This window comes from Chiroxiphia lanceolata, chromosome 8 (assembly GCF_009829145.1).
Source record: "Chiroxiphia lanceolata isolate bChiLan1 chromosome 8, bChiLan1.pri, whole genome shotgun sequence".
NCBI classification, from domain to species: Eukaryota; Metazoa; Chordata; class Aves; order Passeriformes; family Pipridae; genus Chiroxiphia; species Chiroxiphia lanceolata.
Genome location: NC_045644.1, coordinates 15,158,946 through 15,172,309, shown reverse-complemented (window position 1 = coordinate 15,172,309; position 13,364 = coordinate 15,158,946). Strand labels below are relative to the sequence as shown.

The window sequence follows — 13,364 nt, the reverse complement described above, 5'->3', positions numbered from 1 at the left end:
CTGTAGACAGGGATTATCTTCTGCCACACTAGTCTGACAGTCACAAGTCACAGCCCACCCATGTGACTTCAATAGAGCAGAGAGGCTGTTTTCCTGCAGTTTAATGGATGAGTGGATTCAGGTTGAGTCAGAAGTAGGTAACCTTCAGAGGCTGCAAATGATGAATGAAACCTCAAAGGCACCTTTACAAAGGTTTTGACTGTGCAGGGAGGTGCAAACACTGTGGCTCACACTGATGGCTTGGGTGGTCTTCCATCAACCATCTGAGACCTCACAGCTGTCTAGGTGAGCACTTTAGGTCATTAGGTTTCTAAAGCTTACCCACAAGTGTGGGCTGAGAGCAGATATAGAGCTACTGCAGCACTGATACCATACTTCACTACTGACACAGACCAGGGTAACGTGGTTTTATAGCCTGTAGCAAATATGGAGACAGTTCTGTGTGGGCACTATCAAAACAGACATTATTAATATAAATAGTTGAAAATCCAGAAGATTGGACAGAATATGCTGGTTGGGATTAAGAAAATAACAACTTGATTTGAAAAGACAGATGAAGTCCTGTCTTTCTGATGTCAGCTTAAATTATTGTTCCTTATGAAAGTTAACAGATCTAGAATATTCTATCCCTTAACCTGGAGGAGAGTCTCCCCACATAGACCCTGATGAATGCCTAAGCAAAGCTCACAGTCTCAAATTGCAGAAACTATCCAGGACCCAACTACTGTGCCTGCAGCTTCCCTCCATGCAGCCTCTGGCATGGGAGAATGAGGGTCATGTCAATTTATGTCACTGAACACATGCTCGAGGCCGTGAGGGAAAAATAATAGCCCTGCAGCAGCAGATTAGGCTCAATCTTATCCATCTTCTCTCCTCACTGAATATTTTGCAATGTGCCTTTGAGATGTACGACAGAAAATCAGTCCCTTGGTCTGCAATTAATTTTGTTTGCAGTTGCAAAGGTTTGTTAGTTTGGGAGGAAAGGGGAAGAAAGGAGGGAATCTACCCCAGTGATGCCTTTTTTTTTCCATGCAAGTTGTGAATTTGAACCATAGATTTTTCTGGTTTTCCTATTGTTATGCACGTCTGAAACCTTCTAGAGAAAGTTTTATTTTTCTGAGTCCTGAAACAAATGCTTCTCAGTTTGAGTCCAAGGTCTAATTTATCACTGAGTTGGTAAATGTCCTGTAACCAGATTTATAAACTAACCATTCTCAGCAGTGCAACAGGATGAAAGACCAGGAAGGAGAAAATCCATTTTCAAAGCAGTTTAGGGATTTTACAATCAAGGAAGCTCTTGTACTTGAAATTACAAATTAATATAATTAAAACTACTCAGTAGAATCACATATCTTAGCAAATTATAATCACAGGAAAAAAAGCTTTTAATTGTACAACGCCACAAAAATGTGACTGTTGTCAAAGTTGAGTATCCTGGGCTCAGCTGCACACTTTTGTACAGCTAAAGTTGAAGTCAGAGGAGTTATTCTGACTGAGATGTGGAACTGAGCTCAAAGTCATCAGGAATTCGGTGTAAGAGGAAATCACACAAGGGGCTTTGAAAGCAAGTAGCATTTTCCAATAAAATATGTATTTGATATTTTTTCCACTGATACAGATTTAACTAATCTTCCCATGTGCTAAGTGTGTGACTGTTGCAGGATCTTCCTTTCCTTTAAGTACAAACTTCTTTAACTTTATTCTATGACAGGTCATTAGAATTACCTGGCGTTGTCATGATGAAGAACAACCTTTAAGAACCCTATTTATAAAGTTTCAATAGACATTGTGTATATAGGCAGTTGATTTTTTTTATATAATTAGAAAAAAAAAAAGCCTGCTAGAGAAATAAAATGTTCTCATTCAATTCAAGTATTCCCTTTCTTCATTACTTGGTGCCCAACAACAGGCTTAATCAACATGATCTACTTTCATTTAAATATTATACATCTTTTTAAGTACTAGCACATTGTTCATCGACATATTCATTTGAGGTGAGATGTGCAGATTTGCTAGGGAATTGGAGAAGGGGGAAAATGGGAGCTGGCTCTTACATTATCTTTCTGAGAGAAGTTTCTCCAAGTGCCATTCACTGTTTTTAAAAACGAGATTTTGAAGGCTTTTGGGGAGACACTCTTCTTAGATTTGACTTACTTCATTAATAGACATTTGAGTTATTCTGAGTTATTTTAATCCAGCAAAATAACCATACCTCAGAGAGGAAAAACTAAATTAAAAATTAAAACAAAAACAAACAAACAAACAAAAAACCAAAACCAAAACCAACAACAAAACCAAAACAGACACAACTGAGCGGAGGGGGAGGGATTAGAAGGGAAGGCAGGAGTGCCCCCGGGAGAGGAGCGGTGCAGGGGACCGGCTCCCGGCGGGAGGTGCCGCGTTCCCGAGCCCAGCGCGCCTTACCTGAGCCGGGGCCGCGGCCCCGCGGCGGCAGCTCCGCGCAGCCTGGCAGCCGGCCGAGCACTGCGGGGCCGCCGCGACGCGGGTTCGAGCCCGCCCACGGCCGGGAGTGGGCGGCAGAGCGAGAAGGCCCCCCTGTCATTGTAGCTCAAGCCCCCATAGGTGCCTCTAAGCAGCATTGCCCCTTCCCTGCCCCTCCTCCTTTGCTTAATCTCGCTTCCATCCGTTTTCAGTTTGCAGTGTGTTTGGGGAAAAGGATGCTGGGCAGAGAAGTGGTGAGGGATCCCTGACAGATAAAAGTCTCGGGGGGCAATGCCTCTCACGGCTTCTTTGTTTGCCATGTCTCTGTAGCAGAGCTTGCATGAAACTTCCTGCTTATTTCCTTGGTTTTCTTCTTGCAATTGGCACATCCCAGCTACCCTGGGTAGAAACTTCCACCCTTGATCTCTATTTGTTGTGGAAATGTTCTGGGCGTCTTTAGGTAACATAATTCGAGTCTTTCTAGGAGTGACTGAAAGAGAAGTGTTAGTTTTGCAGATGTTGCTTTCCTTTCTGACCTCTCACTTCAGGAGCTGTTGGCAGTTTGCAGGGAGGTGAAAGTACCAGTTTCTCTAAGGAAACAGCATTCCACACAACACAAGATAAAGGAGACCACTTAGGGGATGTGATTACCAGCCTAGGCTGTGTTAGGAAAAGCAACTTCTGACAGAATTTATGATCTGCTGTCAGAAATTATTGCCTGTAACTAAAATATTGGGGCGGGGGACAACACACACACACACAGGAACACACCAAACCCTTCCTGACACTGTTACCAGTAGTAAAATATGGTATTACTGGTCAAAGATGTGAAGGAGAAGAAAGAAGATGATTTCGACTATTTCAGTTTTAACTCCTGGTGCTGTTTTGGAGATTAAAGATTTGATAACTGTTGAGGAAGGCAAAGTCTGAGAGGTCCCAATCCTGTATCTTTTAATGAAAACCCTCCTATTTTACTTCCTAGAACATGCTAGTTGAAGTTTATGTCAAGAGTAAGCATGTGTTGTTTGCTTCTTCACAGAGTTATAGAACTATTTTGGTTGGAAGGGATCTTTAGAAGTCATCTAGTCCAACCCCTCTGCCACGGGCAAGGACATCTTCTGTGTATCAGATTACTCAGAGCCCTATCCTTCCTGGCCTTCAGCACTTCCAGGGATGGGGCATCCACCACCCCTCTGGGAAACCTGTGCCAGTGTTTCACCACCATTGCTGTAAGAAATTTCTTTCTTATCTAGTCTGAATCTACCTCCTTGTAGTTTGTCCTTTTCCTTAACTTTATTTTAAAACTAGTTACTGACGTGTTGTCCTAAGGGGCTATTTTGACATCATGTACCTGCTGTGACTGCACTGGAAGCTCCCCCTAGGCTACAGAACATGAGACGGTCTGAGGCCCAAAATAGGAGAGGAAAAACACATCTCTCCATGGCAAAAAGCAGAGCAGGTTTCGCTACTGCTGTTTGCCTTTCCGCTATAATTATTTTTAAAGCTCTTATTTGTTACTGCCTCTGTGAGAGAATTTAAAGGAATGTAAAAACCATTCTTTCCTGAATGTTGATCCAGTTATGAGCCAAGAATATGTGCTGAGTGTGCCTGTTCTGGGGTACTTCCCCCTCCATCTCACTTGAACAGTCTGTCTGCTGTATGAAGTATGTAGTGTTTATCTTTTATTCATCTACCAAGTAGAAAGAAGCTTGAAACCTACTGGAAAAAAAAAAACCCTGACTGTTTCTATTGCAGAATAGTTGTAAGTGGGAACATCGGAAGGTTTGGTCTCTTGTGGCATTTCATAGCATTAGAACTGAGAAAACAGCTTTAAAGATAATTCTGTTAGCAACTGGAGTAGAATCAGTGCTGATTGTTATTCCCAATAGAACTCCAAGCACGGGTTACATATAATGGACAGTACTAGAAATCCTTAAATTTCTAGGGATCTTTTTCTACCTGCTTCTTAAAAACCTCTTTCAAGTTCCCACTAATTGCAACTCATAATCTAAACAGAATGAAAATGTTCTGTTTGAAAACTCAAAGCACCAATGTGCTGTTGCCTGTTTTGGTTCACACCGCTCAAATAGAGAATTCTGAATTCTCACTTCAAGATACTATTTTTTCAGCACCTGTCTGTATTTCAAGGCTCTAAGGCAGCTGTGATACATTTGAAAGTCTTGGGCAGCACACACTCTCCTCTTCATACAAGAGCCCTGAGCAGTAGTGGTCACTGAGACTCCAGGTCATCTAAAGCAACACCTGTGTCACGACTGCTGGAGACAAGCAAGTAAAAGACAACATTAAAATTTAATTGCTATAATGGCCTGTAATATTAAGGCTGTCAGAAAAACTAATTAATATAAAACTAAAATTTATAGTGGTTTCTCATAAAGCTTATACTAGTCCTTCAGAGTGCCTGTAGTTCTCAGTTTATTAATTTTCTGTTGGGGCTGCTGCATCCTCAGCAAGGGGTATGTTGGGTTAGGAGCTAACTTACCTGGCACCCACATCCCCTTTGTGCTCCCTGCAGCAGTAGGAGCTCTGAGGCACCAAATGCACATCCTGCCCTTAAGCTAGTCCCAGAAGAGGACAGCTCAATTATTAACCCAAATCTTAAGTCTTTGAATAGAGCCATTCATCAGCTGGGAAAATCAGCTGACCCCATCCTCAGGCTGGTAAAGAGTAATGAAATTGTTCTTAGAGAACAACTTGCAGAAAAGACTGCTTGAACACAAAACATTTAGATGTCCACTGTAAAGAAATCATTTAAGTCCTCTGTGCATTTAGTCCTCTTCATCTGTATTGGAGCCCATATTGGGTAAGCTGGCTTTTTTAGTAGATTTTCCTTACAGTTTGTAACCTCAGAGTGTTGTTGTAACAACATAAAATAGGGTGCATCATAAATCAAAATGCCCCCATTTTTAATTTGATTACATTGACACTTAATGGATACTATTTTGGACATATTAAGGTAATCAAAAATGCTTGGAATACTGACCAAATGAGTACTGAATAAATGTAGTATTGAGTGAGGACCTGAAAATTAGACCAATTAATTCAGTTTGTATCTAAGCAAAAGGCAAAGAAAGAGTGAGAAAATACCTACTGATCTATTGTTTTGATTTAAATCTTCCAATTTTAATGAAGTAACAGGTAATACTAATGTTGAGGCCTTTCAAAATCTGCTAATAGGGGAGTATTGATCTGAAATTACTACAGACAATTCTATTTCATTTTTCAGCAGTCCAGTTGAATGTAAAGAAAATAAAGAAAATAACACAATAAAATATGCTCCATCTCTAAAATCCTTTAGGAAATAAAGTTTTCTGATTACTATAAATTATGTGGGAAGCAGAGGGTGACTCAATTAGCATTCTAATACATGGTACGGTCCACTTTTAAATACAAATGTTTGTCCATGAAAATCTACATGTATATATGTATATAAAAATAGTGAATAGTTGCATTTTAAATTATTATAATAATAGTCAGTGACCTGGGGGCTACATACTCAGCAGCCCTTGCAGATTATTTGAGTGGAAGATAATGAGCATATAAAATGGCTCAAATTTAAGGTTCATATCTTTCCTTTTTGCATCTTGTTACCCAGTCACACAACAAATTCTTCGAAAATTAACTGTAGCAAGAGTCACACGTAAAATATAATCATTTTGATTAATTATTTGATGTCTTTGTTGAATTTTTTGTCCTCTAGATAAGCCTTTACTTGCCAAGTGAACTTCTTATATCAGTACTTGCTGCTTTTTTCACTGAAGTAACTGAAGCTCAGTGAATTATTTTAATGTTCATCTGACCTTTTGTAGGATTACTCATCCCAAAATCAAAGCATATTCTTAATGAAATTGAGGCTTCCTACAGCACCTCTCAGTTTGGAGCACTGTGGCTCTGTTACCTTGAGAGCTGCAGGTTGCACCTTGCACCTAAACATCTTCAGCTCAGACCATACTTTTGGGCACTGTGCTAGCCTCTACTCTTCCCATGTAATGACAAAGCACTTCAGGATGAAACCTCCCTGGGAGCAAGGCATCTTCATCTGAAACCACTATTTCTTTAAAGGTTGTTTTGAGAAGCACATCTTTTTGATTGTATCACTTGTCAGTTGACTCATAACAGCATGGCTGCCTTTGTCATAGCTTTGTTAGCTCTTGCTACACTATTGAATAGGTCCAAGTGTTGCCTTTTGTTTCCATTATGCCTGGAATAATGTCAATACTCAAGAACTAGATTAAATGAATGACAAAGCTGAGATGAAGACAGTGGATTTGATTATCTTGGGTAATTGATTTTCTTTGCATGATGCTGTCAGTGTCTGAAAGGCCAGGTGGATTAACTGAGTCTCTCAAGAACAGGCAGGCTTGTGCTAGTCCTGCATCATATAAAATTTTCCAGTTTATTTTCAGTAGCACAGTGGAAATGTGTAAGCCTACAGCTGGGATGTCTCCTGTTGTTTTAGAAGACTTGGTTTGATAGGATTTGGTTTTGGTTTTTTACTGGCCTAAAATGCTTACTTTTCAACATGTACCTCTTCAGCTATCAATAAAAAAAAGCTTTCAACAAGTGTGCTACTGAGACATCAAAAAGCAGTTTTCACAATCCCCATTGCCACAGGGAACTGTACAGACATTAATGGTATGAGCTGTGATCACATCACACCTGGGTATTACATGGGGTAAGAAAATACACTGATGATGGTTAGCACGTCCCAGTTTTAAGCAGGACCAGGAAAAGTTGTGAGGCACCAAGCTCACTCTAACTGTCCATCCCAACAAACTTGAGTTGCTGTTGTGTAGTCCTAGAGATAAAGCTGAAATGCTGGGAAAAGGTTGACTTGTCTTCCTCAAAGAGAAGCCGGTGGGGTGACTAGACCTTTCCTACAATTCCTCATGAAAGAAATGATTCTTGGAAAAGTGACACTTTTTCCTGTCCATGTTCAGTTTGCATGAAGATGCCACCAGTGTTCATGAATGTAATGATTATCTTATCATCATCAACTCACAGATATACTGAAATAGTAAGAACTGATATATCACGGGGTTTTTTTAAGCCCTACCTGCTGTGTGATCTGAGCAAGACTAAAAGAATTGATGACATAATACCAAAAATCTGCTTTGACAGAAAAGATGTTTTTTCCAGCCCAAATGGGATTGCACAGTGCTGTGAACATAAACTGCATGGCTTCATCTGTTTATGGTTTAATTTCTTCCACTATACTACATACCAGTATACTACATCATATTACAGAGCTAAAGCTTAGGAAGAACTTGTAAAACAAACAAACAAAAACGTTTATTTTGTTTGTTAAAGGAAATAACTTATTTTGATTCTTCCTATAATTTTACATGCTACATTTTTTACACAAAAGAGTTTTCTGCTGTTAACGTACTCTTTGCAGCTTTTAAAGTTTGCTGAGGAAATCAACACAAAGTCTGTTTCTGTAGTTGGCTTTGCACTACCCCATAATCTAACTCCTACTTTTATTAAATGTAGGCTTCAATGTGCAATTTATTAAGGCTTAGTAGCTACTTACAAACACAAAAAGGATTCACCAATATTTCTTTTAAATTTAGGTACTAACATGGAGAGAGTATTTCTAACAGGCACTTGTCAGGCTTTCACTTACTGTAAAATTATGCAAGGAGAATAATAGCAAGGGATAATAGTCTTTTTTATGTCATTTGAATTATGATCTCTTAAATTTATCAAATTAAAATGTAATATCCACTTCTGTCGGTTTTATGAATATACTGGGTATGAACCTCATTATGTAGAAATATGAACCCATAAGTATTTAAACCAGTAGCTGGTGAAACTAAAATTTCTACAAGCTCATTTTAAGTACGTGATGACAACATTAATTTTTGATTGAGAATACCTTTTCATAAGACTGTCATATTTGGAGCAAAAATTCACAGGAAAAAAAAGGAATTTTTACTTTGAGAAACTGTGCACTCAATATAAGCTATGTGGCCTTTTCTAGAAGTATTACAAGGGGAAAATTGGAAGCATCTGGGCATTTTCCACCAGCTGCCTCAGCAGTCCTTTCAAGGACACAAACAATCCACTCAGCATTAAATGCCTCCCACAGTTTGCAATAAGCAGGAGTCCAGGCAAGGTTAGAGGAACACAACGGTGGCACAACCTCAGGTCCCTGTAAAGAAATGGATAACCTGATGCTCTGGCCTTCCTCATGCTGAATCTTGTGCAATGAGTGGAGAACATGTGTCTCAGTACCTTGTGATTTTGACTTTGGAATTGCAGATTATACAGCTAATTAGCAAGACAATGAAATAAATAAATTATTGAACTAGGTTTCCAGGCTTAAGCCTAAATATTCATGTTCTAAAAACTTCACAAGAGGCTGAGAGATAGCTGTCATACCTTAACATATCTGCAGTTTGGGTCATGAAAAAGGATTTTCTCATGTTCCTATGTAAGTCAGGAGTAAAATTCTAATCTGTGTAACAACAGACCTTTTTTTCCACAGAAAAACTGTTATCTACATTATTCGGGGGGCTAAAGAGTTTTAAATTGCAGGAAGACCATATGAGAAGTGTGTGGTAATGCTCAAATTATTTTTTGTTCTCCTCAGGAGTGCAGGGGGACTTGCTGTAATTCAAAAGAGGTAATATCTTTCTGATCTATTAAACTAGAAGAAAAAATGATTCTGAGAACAGAAATGCCAAAGGCAGTCCAAGGAGTTTTAGATATACATGACATGAAAATCTCCTAGCAAAAGTTAATGCAAGTCAACATCTACAGTGGTCTTAAATGCCACATTGATTCAAAATCATACAGTTATTGATGAGATGGGAATGAATTATCTTCAATGTCTCTTTTAATGTAGTCAGCAAAGGATTTGATACAGGCCTACTAAAGGAACAGTCCTTGGGATGTTAAGTTCTGAGGCTCGGAGCCTCATAAACCCACTGCTTTTTTAAAGTGTGTGTGTGTGTGTGTTTAGGGTATTCCAAATGCTAACTTTTCTTATTTTGTGATTTTTTGTTATTCTTATAGTACTGATGCTGCCCTGTGTTCTTCTCTTCTGTTCTTTAAGTGTATTATACTAAAGTACTAGAATTTAGATTGGAAATCATCCTTTAATACTTGAAGTTATGTAACTATTAATCTTCTGGTCTGATTCATGTTACTCTATGATCAAACAGAATAATAAAGTTTATACAACTTAAGTTAATTTTACAGTCTAATTCTCAGACCACAGGAGTACTATTGAAGAAGAAGCCTGGAAAACCAATGTAGTTGGGCAAAATGCTCAACCCTTGGATCTGAGCTGACAATAAACAGCTGGAAGATAAGAACTGCCTGTAATAATTAAGTTATTAGGACCCAGATTGTGAGAACACAGTTCCTGTATTTGGCCCAAAGATATTTGTGCTGATGCTTTTTCCTGTGACTGAGGTATCATCAGCTATCAGCTGAATACTTTAGGGCCAAGGAAGGTTCAGGATTTTGCCTTCCTTCTGGGGCAAAGGTAGCTCATCTGTTCTATGCTAAAATATATGCTCTATTTCTATGTTTATTTGCATGAAAATTTGGCTAATTCAATATATTTGAGAGTAATTATCAAATCTGAGGCAAATTAATGAATGCCTCAGGAGAAATTAGGTGGGAGCTAATAGATATCAGCTAATAGTTACACTATGTACTGTATTTCCTTAAGCAACTGCATTGAAAAAGAATTGAATCCTGCAGAAAAAGTGAATTTCAAAAGTGAAATAAACCAGGTAAGGTTTTGTCAGTTCTGTTTTGACAGTATGATTGCAAAATGTCTAGAATTAAGTGTGATAACTTAATTTTTTGAAGTAGCATCAAGTTTATCTCTGAAGTAAAAGAAAATTTTTCAGGAATTTTATTAAAAATGTAAACAAAGTAGAGGAAGTTATCACACTTTGTACAGCTAAAATTTAAAAGAAGGGTAACTTTTTAAATTTTAGTTAAACAATTCTGCAATATATATTCTTCTGTAGTTTAGTTATTAAAACATATATTTAAAAAGAAATGGGTAGCTGTGAACCTAGGAAATTGAAATTTTGCCTCCTGGAGGTGAATATGGTACACTGTCTGCTTTCTGTGAATGAAAGTTACTGAAATTAGTTCATCTACTGCTGTCATGTAAATCAGTAAGCTTTAAGAAAAACACCATTTACAATATATTAATATATTTTAGATTTCGAGTGTAATACCAACATGAAATTAGAGGGGTTTGGCCCAAGCTGTAATTCTAGTTTACTCTGTTCTGCCCGTTTTCCTACTGACTATCATTTTTCTGATCAAAAAAACGTGAATTTCTGATTTGTAAGACAGAAGTCTGAAAAGAAAAAGAAAATGTGTGTTCAGACCAAAAAAAATGCAGATGTCACTCTTATTCATAGATTATACCTCTTTGACACTGTTACATATCTGCCTATGTATAACTGAAGAGTCCCTGAGGTTCATTACAGAGCAAAGCAGGCATAAGTGTGGACAGAAAAGTCTGTACGGACGCTATTTTGTGCCCTGAAATGTAATAACTGATTAGAGAAAGAGCCTGCAGGGAGGAAAAAGGATCTGGGCTTGAAATAAGTGTAAGCTATTACTTAACACTTCTGAAATTGCAGGTTTTCATCTTTACAGATGTTGGCATACACTTCAGTGAATGAGAAAATGCAGTTGACTCCAATAATTAAAATATGTGCTCTTCTGAACTGCTTTGAGCGTTATTTTAAAAGTAAGATTATACATAATATTTAAAGAACAGAAGATAAGGACTTCTAAAGTGTCCATTGTGTCAGCAGAATATCTAGTGTAATATTTTAATATCAACTGTATAGTATCAAAAATTGTTTTCCTGGATGTGTATTTCCATATTATACAATGGGAAAAGAAGAATCAGTCAGTTCTGGCTTATTTTCAATCACTGTATATCTATGAATAAGACATATCAAAGCTGTTTTTTAGTAATTTAGATTACTTACTACTGTAGTTGCTCATCAGTTCCTCGGTACCTATTGTCTTCCCACATTCAAGAGGGGCCTGAGCAGAGCATGGCAAACTTTACTGGTGCAGGTACGTTATGTTTTTATTCCCTAAGAAACAGTCCTGCTCGTGGCAGTGACACACACAGTGGATGGCAGGTGGGTTTATTACTCACTGAAATCTAATTCAAGTTCATTTCATCCTTCCCTTTTGGAAGGAGGAAAAGGTTTTTGTTAAGGACGGTACTTCGTTCCTGCAGAGGGTGGCAGTGTGGTAACGTCCTCAAACTCCGGGAAACCCTCTGCGCTCCAGCAGCCTCCAGACTTCGGGGGGCAAACGTGCGTCATCCTGCGCTCTCCTAGTCCGGGATCGCGGCTCACAGTCCTTAAAAAAGATCATATAAGAAGGCCTGATCCAGGTGAGGTGTATACAGCAATATCTGTAAATAACCATAAAAAATGAGTTTTTAATGAAAGATTGGCCAAGGCAGGTAGTGTGAGCATTATCATTGCCAGGGATGGTCATTCCAAGCCCAGAAAAAGATTAACCATGTTAGTTTTTAAAGAAAATTCCTTTCCTGTGGAGCTGGTGGGTATAAGGGTTTTGCTGACTTGGTAGGCATGAGGAGCTGGAGGTCAGCGTGCTGGCACATGTAACCTGCTCAGGTAATGGGCACAGCTCGTATGAAACACCACCACGCCTTAGTTTAAAATGGTTGATTCACCTGCAGGAGCGGGATAGATGACAAGCTACTGGTGCAAAGTTGTTTTAATAACTATGGACTGATGTTGAAAATATGTAGAGCAATGTAAAATTTGAATCTTCCCCTACTGTATTGAATGTAGTTCAGTCCATAGCCAATGTTACAGGTGTAGTGATTTGTTTCAGGGAGGAGCTTTATGTAACTATAAGTATTTCCTTGCAGATGTGTTTAGATACCACTTATCTGATTAGACCTCTGTATTGCATAAATAATCCTGCTTGTTTGAATGTTGATGAGTGTTCGGGTAGTTCAGAGTGGGATTTCTATCTTTGTAAACTCTATAGGAAACTCTGGCTTACTTATCCAGTACAAGCAGTTAACATGTTGTTAAAACTTTCTTTGACTTAAGTTAATTTCATTTCTTTCCATTCTTTCTGTCTGTATGAAGAAAAGACTGCCTAAACTATGAGGAAAACTAATTCCATCATTTAGATTTTAGTGAGTGTCATGTGAAATGAAACTGCTAAACACAGAAGCTCCACCACAAAACTAATTTTATTTGAGAGCAATTTCTTTCCATGATATCAATGATGTAATAAAATTGGTTCTTTTCTAATATATGCTTAGGAGAGTTCACATGGAATGAAACAGTGAGTGCACTGGCACTGTTTTATTTTGAAAAGAATTTGAGACAATTATTAATATTGGAAATAAGGAAATTAGTATAATTAACACGAACAGGGAAAATATGATGCACTGAGTTTTCAGGGATTTGTATAGGTCACTATCTTCAGTGATTTAATGTAAGTGAAATTTCAAAGTAACAGGACTGGAAACACTCCAAGAACTTTAACCCCTGTAAAGAAACTTACCCATGAAAGTTAGGGGAGCTATTTATTTGCTCAAATACTGTCAAATATTGACTTTTAAACAACTACTGTTAAACTTTAGATATATACTTGCTTTGTGTTGCAGAGATGGTTTATTTTAAGACCTTTCCCAAACTGGAATAAATTTGTTACTGTGATTAAAAAAAATTCCAAATATTAATTGAAGTCAAACCCAACTGCAGTACTTTGCTGCTGTAGGTCAAGGTAAGCATGGCATACTGGCATTAAAAAAAAGCCCTCTAAGTTGTGCAGTAAAAACTTTCACAAGCCCAAGGGAACAGGCTGGGAATAACATTAGGGTTAAAAAAAATTGCATATAATTAATATTTGTT

The 13,364-nt window shown here is 38.1% G+C and overlaps 1 protein-coding gene across 1 annotated transcript in view; it reads right to left on the bottom strand.

Annotated features, from left to right (window-relative positions):
• The window catches only part of LOC116790160 (gamma-aminobutyric acid receptor subunit pi-like), a 47,677-nt gene extending 45,214 nt beyond the window's left edge, over window positions 1-2,463 (bottom strand). Inside the window, exon 1 of the mRNA XM_032694902.1 lies at window positions 2,425-2,463. The gene's annotated coding sequence lies outside the window, so the exon portion shown is untranslated. The remainder of the gene's footprint in view (window positions 1-2,424) is intronic.
• Between the last annotated feature and the right edge of the window lie 10,901 nt (window positions 2,464-13,364).